Here is a 13547-nt window from a genome sequence, read left to right as displayed (position 1 = left end):
TAATAAACTCACCAGAGATCATCCCAACTCCACAAAGGCTCTGGCTGGTGTCAGACTTTCGAATCCTTCCCTATGGATTGGGGCCTTCCCTTTGGGTAAAAGGTCCTGTCTGTTTGCTGGATCAGAAACAAGGCCCTGAGTCAGTTTAAGCACAGGCAATTTATCCAAAGTCTGTTGGTCCAGTTTGAACCAGTATATGCAAGTCTTCCCAGGAGGTGGAATCTATCTGCAGTGTTACAACCTGAGTGAATTTGGCTAATCGCTCCACACCATTTTTAGATCCTGGAGGACTGTAGTTACCCTCCCCCATGGAATTATATACAGTCCTTGGCCCATATGCATACATAAACTTAATATAATAAGGTCTCCCAAAGATATTGCACGAAATTGCCATATCTGTAACAAGGAGACTTTTAAAAAACATTTTATAGAATCCCTCTCTACACCTCTCAGAGCTGGGTGCCTTGCCTTTTTAAAGTGGTTGCATAGGATCCTTTATATCTGAAATGTCTGTACGTGATTTAAGATATTCTATTTGTGCTTCATTAAATTTGGAGGAGTTCAGAAATGTTTGTTACTGTTTTCTGAGTCTTGTGGTGCCCCATTGCATACTTTGCTAATATGTAGCAAATGCTTCTTCCATTTCTTTAATGTCTTCATGCATTTTAAGTGTTTATGAGTGTGGTTTTGTTCCTGCTCTGGATACATGTTGTTTTCATGGTGGCTAGATTGTGCCATATGGAGGAGACAGAGCTGTGCCACCCAGAGCAGCACCCAGTGGTTGTCCAGGGCTCCCTAGCTGCAAACCGTATGGAGAGACAAAGAATTCTGTATCGCCCCTTATTGGGATGCAGCACCCTTCTTTCATGCACCCAGCCAGCTCCACTAACTCTGAGGAACGGGAGAAGTCAAGACGCTACCACCTCACTCTGTGAGGTCCACACAGGAAGGGCACAGAATTACATCCCCTGGTGGTCAGGGGAGCACAGGAGCTACTCCTAAAATGCTCCCTCTATTTCTCATAAGACATTCCCAGGAGCGGGAAGGGAGCAACTCCTGACTACCCCCTGAGTTCTCCTCAGCCTGGAGGCTGTGATTTCATGCTCCATGTTATGCAAAGTTTTCCAAAGCTTGGAGAGAACTCTAGAGCTAGTACTTGGTCTTAGACAGCTGCTGAGAATTCTTCCCCTATGGTTCAGTTGATATCAGTGGCACTACTTGTGTAATCAGATGCTACTCAACATGAGTAAGAGTGACAGAACGTAACCCTTAGTGAATAGTTAATAGCCATTGCATATACAATGCTATATTTTAAATCTTTTGTACAACCATCACAGTATATAGCACAAAGAACACATGTACCACGTGTAAACTTTGAAAACTTTTTCCATCCACCTCAAACACATAACTATGAGAGAGTTTTATGTGGGTTTTCTTGCTGTATAATTTTTTTTCATAGAAAAAATGGGAAAAAATCTAAGTATAGACTCTAATTCTTTCCAAACACAATCTCTAAGGTGATTGGGAAGGACGGTTTAATCATTTTGTGTAAATACCAGCTGCCAATGAAAAGAAAACACAGTGAAAAGGACTGAGAGATAAAAAGTGTGTGTCTCATCCCTCTCTAGTGCTGGTCCACACAGAGGCTGACAACGTATTACTACTATCAGTTACAGCATTAGCCCAAGTGGCAGAGGTCTGTCTGATGGATCACAAAGTTCCAGTTAGAGCTGGGAAAACTTTTTTGCTGAAAATTAATTTTGTCAAAATCAATGCTGATTCAGGTCACTAGAAACATTTTGTGAATTTGTGTCAATTTTGCCAAAATTGTGTCAGTAAAAAACAAAAACAAAAAACCAAACCTCCGCCAAATTCTGAAAAAATCAAAATGTTTCATTTTGACATATTAGAAATGATTTTTTTCTATTTGAAACAGCTTTGCATTTAGAATTTTCCTTCAATTTCATTTTTTAATTTTTTTTTTAAAAAGCTCAACATTGAAATGAAGCATTTTCATTCGGGTTGATTTTTTCCCCCCCCAGCTTTTCAGTTTGCTGAAAATTTCAAAACATTTTTGTTTCTGTTCAACCTGAAATGAATTTTTCTTCAGTTTTTGAGAATTGGCTGTGAACTGAGAACTCAGTTATTTACACAGCTCTAGTTCCAACCCTGCTGCTGAACCATGTGCTTGTCAATATGATGGAATTGCTGTCTTTTCAGTTTGCTTGTTTACAAACCTAGGAAACTTCATACAAAAAAAAAACTATGTTAAAAGAATGTTGCCTATTCAAGCACTCAAAAGTCAAGAAATGCCAGAATTACGGTTGCCTATGAAACCTTAATTTGGCCCCTGGATGCATATGCATTATGATATAGTCTTTAGTTACATGATGACCTACTATTTTTTTGACAGAACTCCTGCATCATTTTCACCTGATTTTGGTTTGCTGTATTGTTTTTACACTACTGGGCTACCAAATTTTTGAGGTGGGCTACCAAAATTTGTTGTTCAATATGTTTAACATAGTGAGTTGGATAAATGTTTGGGAGTAGGAATCCTGGATATTTCACTTGTTCTTCCTTTGTGTTCTCTCTCTCACTTCTTTGCTCCTGTACATTTCTTTGTCTGTGTGTTCGTCTGTCAATTTCTCTGTCTTTGTGTGTTTGCTTCTGTCTTCCTTCCTAATTCTCTCTCCCTTTATCCTCAGTGTGCAGGCTCTGAGCTCTTTTCCCTTCTTTCAGGTTCATAGAATAGTGCCAGGCTCTTGCACTGAAGAGTTTCACCCATAGTTCCTGCTGTGAGTGAAATTGACTAAGTAAGATGGTGTGGTCCGGGTCAATTTCACTCACAGTGGGCACCAAAGGTACAGCCTTTCTGTGCAGGGACATGGCGCTGCTTTACCTTTCCAGATGCCTGTGCCAGGTCAGCAAATACTAGAAAAGAAGGATAGCGTGATCCACAGGCTGTCAAGGGGCAGCCCAGCTGGATGGGCAGATTTGTAACATGTTTCAGTGAAGACTGCAGCATCCAATGACCCACTTGCATGATCTGGGTCACAATCCCCAGTTTGAGAACCACTGGGCTAGTGCATTAACCTACTGTACCTCCTATGCTTTGCATTGTAGACTTCATATGCGGAAGTAAATGATGTCAAGGAATGTGTGCCATTGCTTAAAAGTACTCTACCAATCAATGTAGTTCGATTTGTATTTTTAGAGCAGGTGATGGAGCTGCATGCCTGCCTGCCTCTCCATCTGTTCTGATACCAGTAAAATTGTGCAGATTTCACTTATGTATCTGTTCCTTTTATTCTGTAAACTGTAAGGTCAACTCAAGGTCAGCGCGTATCTTGTGGCAGTTGAAATGTGAGCAAGTGTGAGAGGCCTATGTGATATCTTGCCTCTTTGCTCCTTGAATTTTCTCTCCGTCAGGGAGGTAACCCTAAAGAGAATATTCCCAGACATATTTCCCTGGGGACTTCAATTCTCCATTCTCAGAGTCAGACTGGTTTTCAAATATTATTTGAGTGAGATAACAACTGCGTTACAACTGGGTAGATACGGTATGTTATGTGGGTACTTGAACTCACATGTTATGTAGGTACTTTCCACCTGGCACATGATGTATGAAAAGACCACAATTTGTGGGAGGGGGACACACAAATTATTCATGAAGAAAATTTGAAGTGATGTGGGATCCCACTTCTTTTAGTGTAAATTACTATCTCTGTACTCTCAGAGCTGTAACGGCACCTTTTAGCAGACTCAGCTGAGCATATTTCATATTTTTTAGAACATCTGTAAGCCTTGTGGCCTGAAGTCCTAGAGAGTAGGGAGCTCACTTTTGACACCTGTTGAGAGCAGGGAGAAGAGCGGCCCAGGGTCCATAGGGGAGGGAGGTCTCTACCAGCATCAGTTGGTTGGCGAGGGGAAATGACTGAATACACGTGGCCTCATTTGCATTTCAGTTACGTGATAGTGTGGGGCATTTTGGTTAAAATACAGTTAAGATTTGAGATTGGAGGGAATAAAGCACTATTATCCCAGTTGGAAAATGAAAGGACAAGAGGACTGCACCAAGTGTGCCTGGGGTGAGGGGTCACCCTGACCAAAACTGCAGTCTGGCACAGGTGGGTAAGAGAATCTGGGCAATACTAAAAAGAGAGTAAAGAGATTCTTATGTTCTGCTGAGAGTGCCTCCCTGGTGGTCCTACCTGCCATTGATCCTTTTCTGAGGACTCAGAACAGAGCTAAGGTGGCTTCAAGGCAGTGGACAGTGTAGAGGTGATGGTCAGAACTGAGGCAGGCAATGACACTGAGGTAGTTTGGGCTGAAGCCACAGAGACCAGTGGCCTCATTGTGGGACTCCAGTAAGGCCCTCCCTTGTCAGCACCAAAGCTGTAATCCCTTCCCTTAGGGGATGGAAATGGATATGCCTGAATTTTGGATTCCACCAACCTTGGACAACAAATTGTGAGTGGGGTGTGGAGGAGGAGGGAAATGGCTGATGTCCCACTGCAGTGCCTCATTAGCCACTCACAGCTGTGAGAGGAGGGCTGAGGTTAAGGCTATTGCTAAGACACTCTGGGGAGCAGCAGTCTTATTTAATAGATAGTGTTGATTGCTTATTTATTTATTCTTATTGATTTATTCTGTGCCCCGTTTTCCCCCAATAAACTTTGTTTACTTGTACAATGGACTCCATGTTTGCAAGGGGGAAGTATTGTCTGTCGAAGGTGCGCAGGGTGATTCATAGTTTCCCAGGTTTCTGGCAGAGGGCTCGAGCCAATGTTTGTTACATTTTCAGAAGGAACCCTTAGACATTAGAACTTGGCCTTTTTTGCTGCCCAGGGTATCTGGCGCAAGGGTTACATATCAAAGCAAAAGAACTCCAGTAAACTAATAAAAATGTGTGCTAAGGTTTTCAACAATAGGTGTCTAAAGATAGCCTCTGAAGCCTTTTTGTTTGTTTGTTTTTAAAACTTTTTTTTGTTATAATTAACATACATGAAATTTCCATGCAGTTAATTATAAACAAATCTTAACTTCTGTTTGTTACCTTTAAAATACCAGTCTGTGTTTGGACAGCCTCTTACCATTATCTGTATATTTATTTTGTTCCAATTCCCCAAATTACAACTATATATTATAAAATCCATTTAATCCTGATATAAGGCTGTCATTTTTTCCATTGAAAGGTTTTCCCGTGCTTTATTTCTCCAGGCCACTAATATGGGGGAATCTGTCCTTTTCCAACAATAAAGTTATCCCATGTCTGGCTGCTAGTAGTAATTGGGTTATCAATGGTCCTTCCTTACGGCACCTGAATAAAAGTGGGCTGATTTTCAAAATTGTTGAGTGCTCAGTAACTCCCATTGACTTCTGTGGGAGTTTGCTGAGTGCTGGGCGCTTTTGAAAATGGGCCACCTATTTAAATATGGAACATAACTTTTAGGACTCATTTTGAAAATTTTGGCTGTCATTTACTAGTTTGAATAGAAAGTACTGTAGTGGATACCACAGGAAAAAAATAAACAATGACCAATATTTACACAGCGGGGAGACAGTTGTCTCTTAGAAACCGCTGTGTTGTGTTGCATTGGGGCTCTTGCCAAACTCTGATCTTTTAACAGTAACTGCCGTAGGTGTATCGCTTGTTTGTTCCCATGTCTCTTAACCTCAGCATAAATGATATTCTAAAGAATCCTAACTTTAGTTTGCATTGTCTTTGTTTATCTCGGCCATTCTTTTCTCTGTCCACTTCCAAATAGACTGTGTTGTTTTCTAGTACTTTTATTGTCATTATTCAAAATATTAATAGAAGTGAAAATCTTCTTCTAAGTTATGAATGTAATCAATTTTGAGTCTTTAATTGTAATTTTTTTTCCATAAAATTCTTTTAATTTAGTCTAATATAATGGCACATCAAGCAGTAATGGGTACATTAAATTGAATCATGATGTTCATATACACATTTTATGACACAATCAAATATCCTCATGCATTAATTCATGTCAATCAGTTAATAAAATCAAATAGGAAGCATTTCTCTACTGCTGTTAACTGCACTCACCCCATTTACTGGACTACAAGATTGTGAGGACGTTTGCAGGTTGGCTAGCGGGTCTGTTCTGTCCACACTGGTGTCAGAGCATTTGGGAATTGCAAGAGAGCAACATTTGTCAGTGATGGACGTCCAGTGAGTAAAATGCAGTTATTCCGAACAGCATGGCATTCCATTATTTCACCCTACGTTAGTTCCACTGGTTCTGTCTTGTCCCTAAAAATACACACAACAGGAAAGTAATATTAACGGTGAACTCTGGAAATAGTTTTCCCACCTCCCTCCTCTCTCTTTCATGATTTGCTCTCCTCGGGTAGTCTCCTTCAAGGGCAAAGGGATTCTGTGAATGTAGCAGGGCTCCTCTGATAGAAGTTAGTAAATTAAATTTAAAACAATTAATAAAATGGTTATATTTTGAGCAGGTTCTTTGTGCTTCTCAACTGCATTACATTATGGTTTATAGCATTTTCCCCTCCTCTTTTACAATGCCTGGATTTTTTGCACCTTTGCTACATCAGATTGCTTCATTAAATGTTCAACCCTTGAGCTTGCAATCGCAATGCAGGACAAACGCTAGCTGATGTATTCTGGAAATCAGGGAGTGCATTGGGCCCTGAACAGTGAAAAGGCAAAGAGAAATGAAAATGGAAAATACTGCATAAAAGGAAGTGGGCCAGATACACAGCTGGTGTCAGTTGGCATAGCGTCATTGGGGCCAGCAGAGTTACACCGATTTACACCATTTAGGATCTAGCCCAAAATAGTCACATTGGGAGGAAACATTGGACCAGATCCTGGCGCTCACCCCAATTTCTTTGTGCTGCTCTCGGAAAGGTGGGAGGGCCAGTAGAGGAGGTCCCGTCCCAGCTTCTCCGGCCTGCCCAGAGAAGGGAGGTGTGGCCTCAACCATGCCCTTTGGCAATCCCTGGTTTCTGGAATGACCTTTACTGGAGAGAGCAGCCAGCATAAAAAAGAAGTGTCCTAAGGCATCTCCATTTTGTTTCAGGGACTAGTCTTATGCCCAGCCAGCCCCAGGGACAGAGGTGGGGTATTAGCGAGGTCTAATGATTTAAGCCACCTTTGTAGCCCCCCCCCCTTGAATTGTGCTGAGCGCAGCTCAGAAAAACCAAGAATCTGGGACACCGTATTTGAGATTAAGGAAGAGCTCTGGTCTAAATCTCTAGCTTCAGATGCTCATTCCTCTCTCTTTTCTCTTTTCAAGCCAATTCCAAGCCAAAAAAGTAACCTTAAACGAGAGCGTGGAAGCACTCAGCAATCAGGAAATGGAGAGTGACGGGCTAATCAACCTCCAGTCCGCATCTACTGTCTTAATTCCTCAACGGTAAGTAAACCCTCACCCTTCCTGCTCTCTTCAACCGTCAGGGAGTTTGGGGAGAGGGTGGGGAATGGTAATAAAGGGAAGCTGGAGGGATGATGGGGAGGGGGAAAGGGTCTGGGGTAATGGACCCATGGGCAAGGGAGTATGGCAGAAGTACGGTGTTGGCATTATAGGCTGTGCCTAGTCCTCTAGCTCCTAGAGTCAATAATGAGAGCAGAATCTCAACTTTCACGGAAGAACAACGTTTCTAGCCCGTGTGGTTGTGAAGAAAAGCTTGAAAATGTCACGTAAGCCTAACCGGTGATTGTTTGAGTCTGCAGATGGCCTGAAACCATAGCTCCCAGCGGTGAACTGCCATATTCATCTTGTCTCTGAATGATGCTGCTCCACCAACAATCCTGCCAGAAGCAGAGTTTGTCCTGCTGCTGGTGAGGTGATGTTGGCAGGGGCTCCTACACAAGTAGTCTAGTTATGGGGTGGAGTTGGTGCTCCCTACCACCAGAACAACAGGTTTTAGAGTGGTTCTGTGCCTGGCTGGGTGGGGGCTGACAGGCCCCAGCCTTCCTAGAGGTGGCAAGGGAAGTAAAAGAACTCGCAACCTTATCGTGCCTGCGGTGATACAGTAGTTCCCCATGTGAAGCTTGGACACTTGTATATGAAAAAAGTGTCAGTTCTGACCTCAATAAGCAGAGAATGAAAAAGCAAAATCAAAGCAGCTCAGAGTGCAGGTCCAACGGAGTTCCTCTTCTTTCAGTAAGCATAGCTGGTCTCTTCATTTTAGGCCCTAATCCTGCTCCTATTGAAGACAGTGGTAAAACTACCATTGACTTTAACAATGACAGAATCAAGCACCTAAATGGATGGTGCATTTGGGGCATGATCAAAAACTTCTTATTGAAGTCAATGGGAGTCTTTCCACTGACCTCAGAATTCTTTGCATCAGTTCCCTTAGGGCACAGAAGATATTCACCAGTTCTTGAGAACTGTTGAACATCCTCAGAACTCGTTCAAGTCAGCTGGGTGCTCAGTGCCTTTCAAAATCAGGCCACTTATTTAGGTGCCTAACTATGGACTAGAGAGTGGGATTTTTGAAAGCACCTAATTTAAGAGTTTAAGTCCCACCGAAAGTCAATGAGATGTATGCTCCTAAGTCACCTAGGCACCTTTGAAAATCTCAGCCTTAGAAGGATAATCTTAAGGCACCAGTGGTGCTAAGGAATCACTCAGAGCACCCATTTGTGAACATCTTGGCTTTTTTCTTTCTTTATTCTTTTTTAGCCATTAATTGTCTGAATTCTCTCAAATAATTCTAGTAGATCAGAGAGGCACAGTTTTCCTGGGGAAGGAAATGGTCAAAGGACAGTGACAAAGGCCACATTGGGTGGTCCTGATCATGTTATGCTAATGAATGTGTTTTATAAACCTATTTTTGATCATTACTTTCAACCAATGTATCTGGTACTGAAGCGTAAGGCTCATTGGCCATCAATTCCCGGGATCACCCCAGTCCTATTTAAAAGATAGCTGCCCTCCAGTTCTCTTGTATAGTAGCTAATTTTAATGATAAATTGTGTATTCTTTGTCAGCAGCTCAGCCACTTCATTCTTAAGTTCCTTCAGAACTCTTGCTGATTCCCGTCAGTCTCGGTAACATACTGCTGTTTAAATTATTCATATGTTCTAACACTTCCCCTTCGGACACCTCAGGCAGTGGCTCATTTTTATTACCTGAAAAGAACAGCTCCTGGAACATCTCCCTAGAAGATATTGGGCATGAACTTGCAAGTACCAATAAACTTGACTCACGTGAGTAGCTGAGCTGGGCATCCCATGAGAATTTTTTGAGATTTCAAAGAGTTTTCCCCATCCCAAATCAGGACAAAAAGTCAAAATTTTGAAAATGTTCATCAACCAGAAATCCAGATTAACATATTCTTATGTTTCTTTATTTCTGATGTAAACAATTTTCAAAAATAACACTCAAGAAACACCAAATTTGCGTGGAATACGAGAATTTTGGAATTAAAATGAGGGACATCCTTGCAGGTCTAAGGCCATATTTTATGTTTCATTCAAATATAATTATTGTAAAGCAAAATGGAATGTTTTCAGCTGATTTTCCAGTAATCATTTATTCACAAGTAAAAGTTAAAAAACAAAATCAACACCTACTTACTGCACACCACTAAATTGGTCTTTATTCTAGTTTTGCTGCAGTGGGATTGTTTTTAATAAGCACACAAGGAAATGCACAAAAACAGTCTAGAAAAATCAAACTGATTGAGCATTAGGACTATTTATAATCTTCTTTTCTCCAGTGAGTTTGATCAGCACTATACCCAGTGCTGCTCCAGGATCGATTTTTTTCATCCATGATTGGAGGCGTAATTTTGATGTGAACTGATGAAGCTCACAGATGATTGCCCTGTGGTTAGTCAGTGGAAACCTCCATGTTACTCAAAGGTTAAAACCAATAGTAACATCCATTAGCAGCAGGATAAGGGCTAATAGCCATTGATGGACCTATCCTCCATGAACTTCTAGAGCAAGCTTTCTCAATCTTCTCCTAGTACTCATCCCTTACAGTCAACTGTGGAGCTAGTGCTGTAGCCAATCACAGATTGGAAGCCAGAAAGCCAGCAGAGGTAGGAGGGATGTGTTGCAGCTGATTTAGGGAGCTAGAGGACTTACCTTTTCACCTGCAGGATGATAGGTAGCATCACTTTAAAAATCTGAGTGTTTTAGCTGTCTCCCTAGTAGGCAGGATGCCGTATTTCCAAGAAACTCTGTGCCATCTGGTATGGTTAGATCCACTTAATCTGAAAGATATGGAGGAAGCAACGGAAGCCGGGTAGAGGTCACTTACGGACTTCAGTGTGGGTCTCCAGTATTGTCAGTCCTTGTCTCTTTTCTTATTTAGCTCTAACTTCTGACTTCCATGTCTCCTTTCTTTCTTTCAGAAGACAAATTCAGGACTCAAAACTTACCAGAAGTCGAAGCGAGAGGCAGAGTCCAAGCTCCGAAGCCTGAGGTCAAAGCAGGAGGCAGAGTCCGAGCCCAAAAGCCAGGGTTCAAGGGGGAAAGCCAGGGGTCCGAGTCAGGGTTGAAGTCCAGGAGTGAGTCAAGGGGCGGGTTAGTCGCTACAGCTGGCTAGGGAGTCTATGCATCTAGGTGAACACTTCCTGGAACTTCTCTTGGGCTTAAATAGGTCACCTAGGCCAATCAGGGACCACGAGGGAAGTGGTCAGTCTGGCCTTCCGCATTGATACTTCCCGTGGTGTTTATCTCCACAGGAACAGAGGGTCCTGTGGCACCTTTAAGACTAACAGAAGTATTGGAAGCATAAGCTTTCGTGGGTAAGAACCTCACTTCTTCAGATGCAAGACGCCATGGCTGTCAGGTAACTCTGTCTGCCCCTCAGGCCCAGGATCTAGTCCCTGCAGAACCTTACACTGATATTCCAGCCTCAACCCCCTGGAGAAACTGTGCACCCGAGGAATTCTCAGCTGGGGAGAGGAGAAGGGGCCTGACCCAGAATCAGAGCCAACACTTCCATCAGTTCACTGAGGCCAAGAACATTCCTTGTGCAATAAAGCGTAGTTATTCCCAGCAGCCAGTAGGGGCAGCATAAATGCCAGCGTATCTGGTGGCAGAATCCACCATAACCAGGATATATTTCTTTCCATTTCTGGAAGGTCTGGGTAGGGGTCCAACAATATCTATAGAAACTCTGGCAAACACTTCCTTGGTGATGGGCAAAGGCTGCAAAGGTGACTTGCAGGGTCCTTTTAACCCCTTATGCTTTGACATAAAACATAGCACTTGCTTAGTTCCTTTGGTTTGGGGATTTATCCCCCTCCTTCCATGTGCTCTGAGCTGCAACCTCATCTGATGGGGGGAGTCCACTTGCATGACTCATCTTCACGGGAGGAAAGCAAAACAATAAAAGTCTTTAGTCCTTTTGTTGACGGGTTTTCAATCCAGATGTAGGGAGTTTCCAGTTGTAAGATCCAACCCTAACCCATCTGGTATTGAAGGGTCTCCTCTTTGGGGAGGGGCATAACAATTTCTATAGAAGAGCCACTCCTCACACTAATGCCCCCTCTCCTGTATGGTGATGTATACAGTCACAGATATTACAAGTAAGATTAATGCATTGTTGGGGTATCATTAAAAGTAACTATATACCAAGGCCTAAAACACCCAGAGCGCCTAAAATTTTGTAACAGGAAAAGCATTGATAAGATTTGGCTGTACAAATTTTTTTGGACTTTGTGTAAAATAAAAAAATCCCCTGACAACTTTGTGTTTGCAGAAAATAAGAAATGTTAACATTGAAGAATCATAATATGCTCTCTAAAATTCCCTTCCTAATAGACTAAGGGGGACGGTAATATACACAAACTGATCTATAACATTGAAATGAAGGATTGTTAATGATCAGAGTTAAAAGCTTCGTTAGCTATATTTGTAATGAATTGAGTAAGTAGAGATAAGGTAACAGGCAGGCCCAGGTTTTGCCTGGCATCAGTGTATTTTTGTTAATTTCTTTTTAATATAACTAACTGATTTGTTTAAAATGCTGTTGTTAGCAGGATAACTAATGTCATGTTAGAAGATGTAAGTAAGATACAAACATGTAATGATAAACAAAATCTTCCTTTTTCTGGGAAATTTAAAAACAGGATGACCCAGGGCAAAAGGACCCAGAAATTGTAAATTCAGCAGGAAAACTGTGGACATTCGGTGATTAATGTTTGTGCATGTGTAATATACAGGTTATGTAAAATTCAATGGATAATGTGTTAAATGCTGATGGGAGGAAAATTAGGTAGTGGAGAATGTAAAAATGTATAATATATGTAAAATGGCCCCCTAAAAACTGGAGAAACCCTGGGTCAAAAACTGAAGAACAAGACTAAAAGACCAGAGCAGGAGCTCAGAGGAGGTGACGAATGTCATGGAGGAAGGATGGACTTCTTGGTGCACTGGAGCCCATTTATCTATTCTGTCTTGTCTGTTATTACGTGTCTGGCATGAATGTATGTGCTAGACACTACAAGTGGTGATAATTCTGTCTGAAATTGTATTAAATAAAGGCAAAACTGATTGAGCCTAAATTGGGGGGGGGGGGGGGGAAAGAGACTTGGTTTCCCACTCTCTGCTCCCCTAAACATGCCACAGCTCACAACCATTCAATAGATTCCCAACACATTCTTATACCTATTTCATCAGTACTAAGCCACCAGTGAGCCAGACATGTTCCAGCTTTGCATCTGTCGTGTCCAGTTGAGACAGGGGGATCTCGGTATGAGCTGGGCCCTGGCCTGCCAGTGTCCCAGCGTCTCTGCAGAGACCCCTGAGGCAGCTGATTTGAGCTCACAGGGGGGTGGTTTTGTGATATGGTCACTTGTTCAAAGGGAACTGGCCTAAGATCCCCATACTGCCATCAGGGGATGTGACCTTTTGGTTAGGTGACTTGGGTTGGGTGTGAACCAGTCATCTCAAGAAGGCTCTGTATTTCCTAGCCCTCCAGTCCCCCTCCACAGTTCGAATGATACATCGTAACGGAAAGCATCAGAGAGCTGCTAACATTTTCAGTTACTTAGAGCAAGAAAGCGAACAGCAAGAGCACAGCACATTCCGGTCCCCTCTTGTGGCTGTGGGGTCTTCCTGCTGCCTCTTGACCCCAGTTCAAAGAGAGACACGGGTGGTTATAAGGTGCAAGCTGTGTAGGTACCTGGAGCCTGCGGGTACTGACAGTGCACACACAGCTACCCTGGGAGGCTTGGCTGCTCCCTGACATTCCCTATTTTTCGAGCACTGATCCTTTTTGCCTCCCTGAACCCCAGCTTGGAGCATTCCACAGGGCAGGTGTTTCCAAATGAACTGGAGGAAGGAGGTTCGGCCCAGGCACAGTCCCTGATATGGGTAGTGCTGTCACTTTCATACCTGCGTGGGATGGGAGAGGAACACCCCCCCCCCACCCTTGTGCACTGAGAGAGGCAGAACTGCATGGGTGCCAAAGTACTTGACTTGCAGTTGGAGCAGCATCTGTGGGTTAAAACCCCTCTTGCCAGCAATCTGCCATGGGGATTTCTGCCTGACTTAAAATACCCATGGGGAGTGGCAGAGCTATGCCACA

This window comes from Terrapene carolina, unplaced genomic scaffold, assembly GCF_002925995.2.
Source record: "Terrapene carolina triunguis isolate 2854851 unplaced genomic scaffold, T_m_triunguis-2.0 Scaffold136, whole genome shotgun sequence".
NCBI lineage: Eukaryota > Metazoa > Chordata > Testudines > Emydidae > Terrapene > Terrapene triunguis.
Note: the sequence above shows the minus strand (reverse complement) of the source record.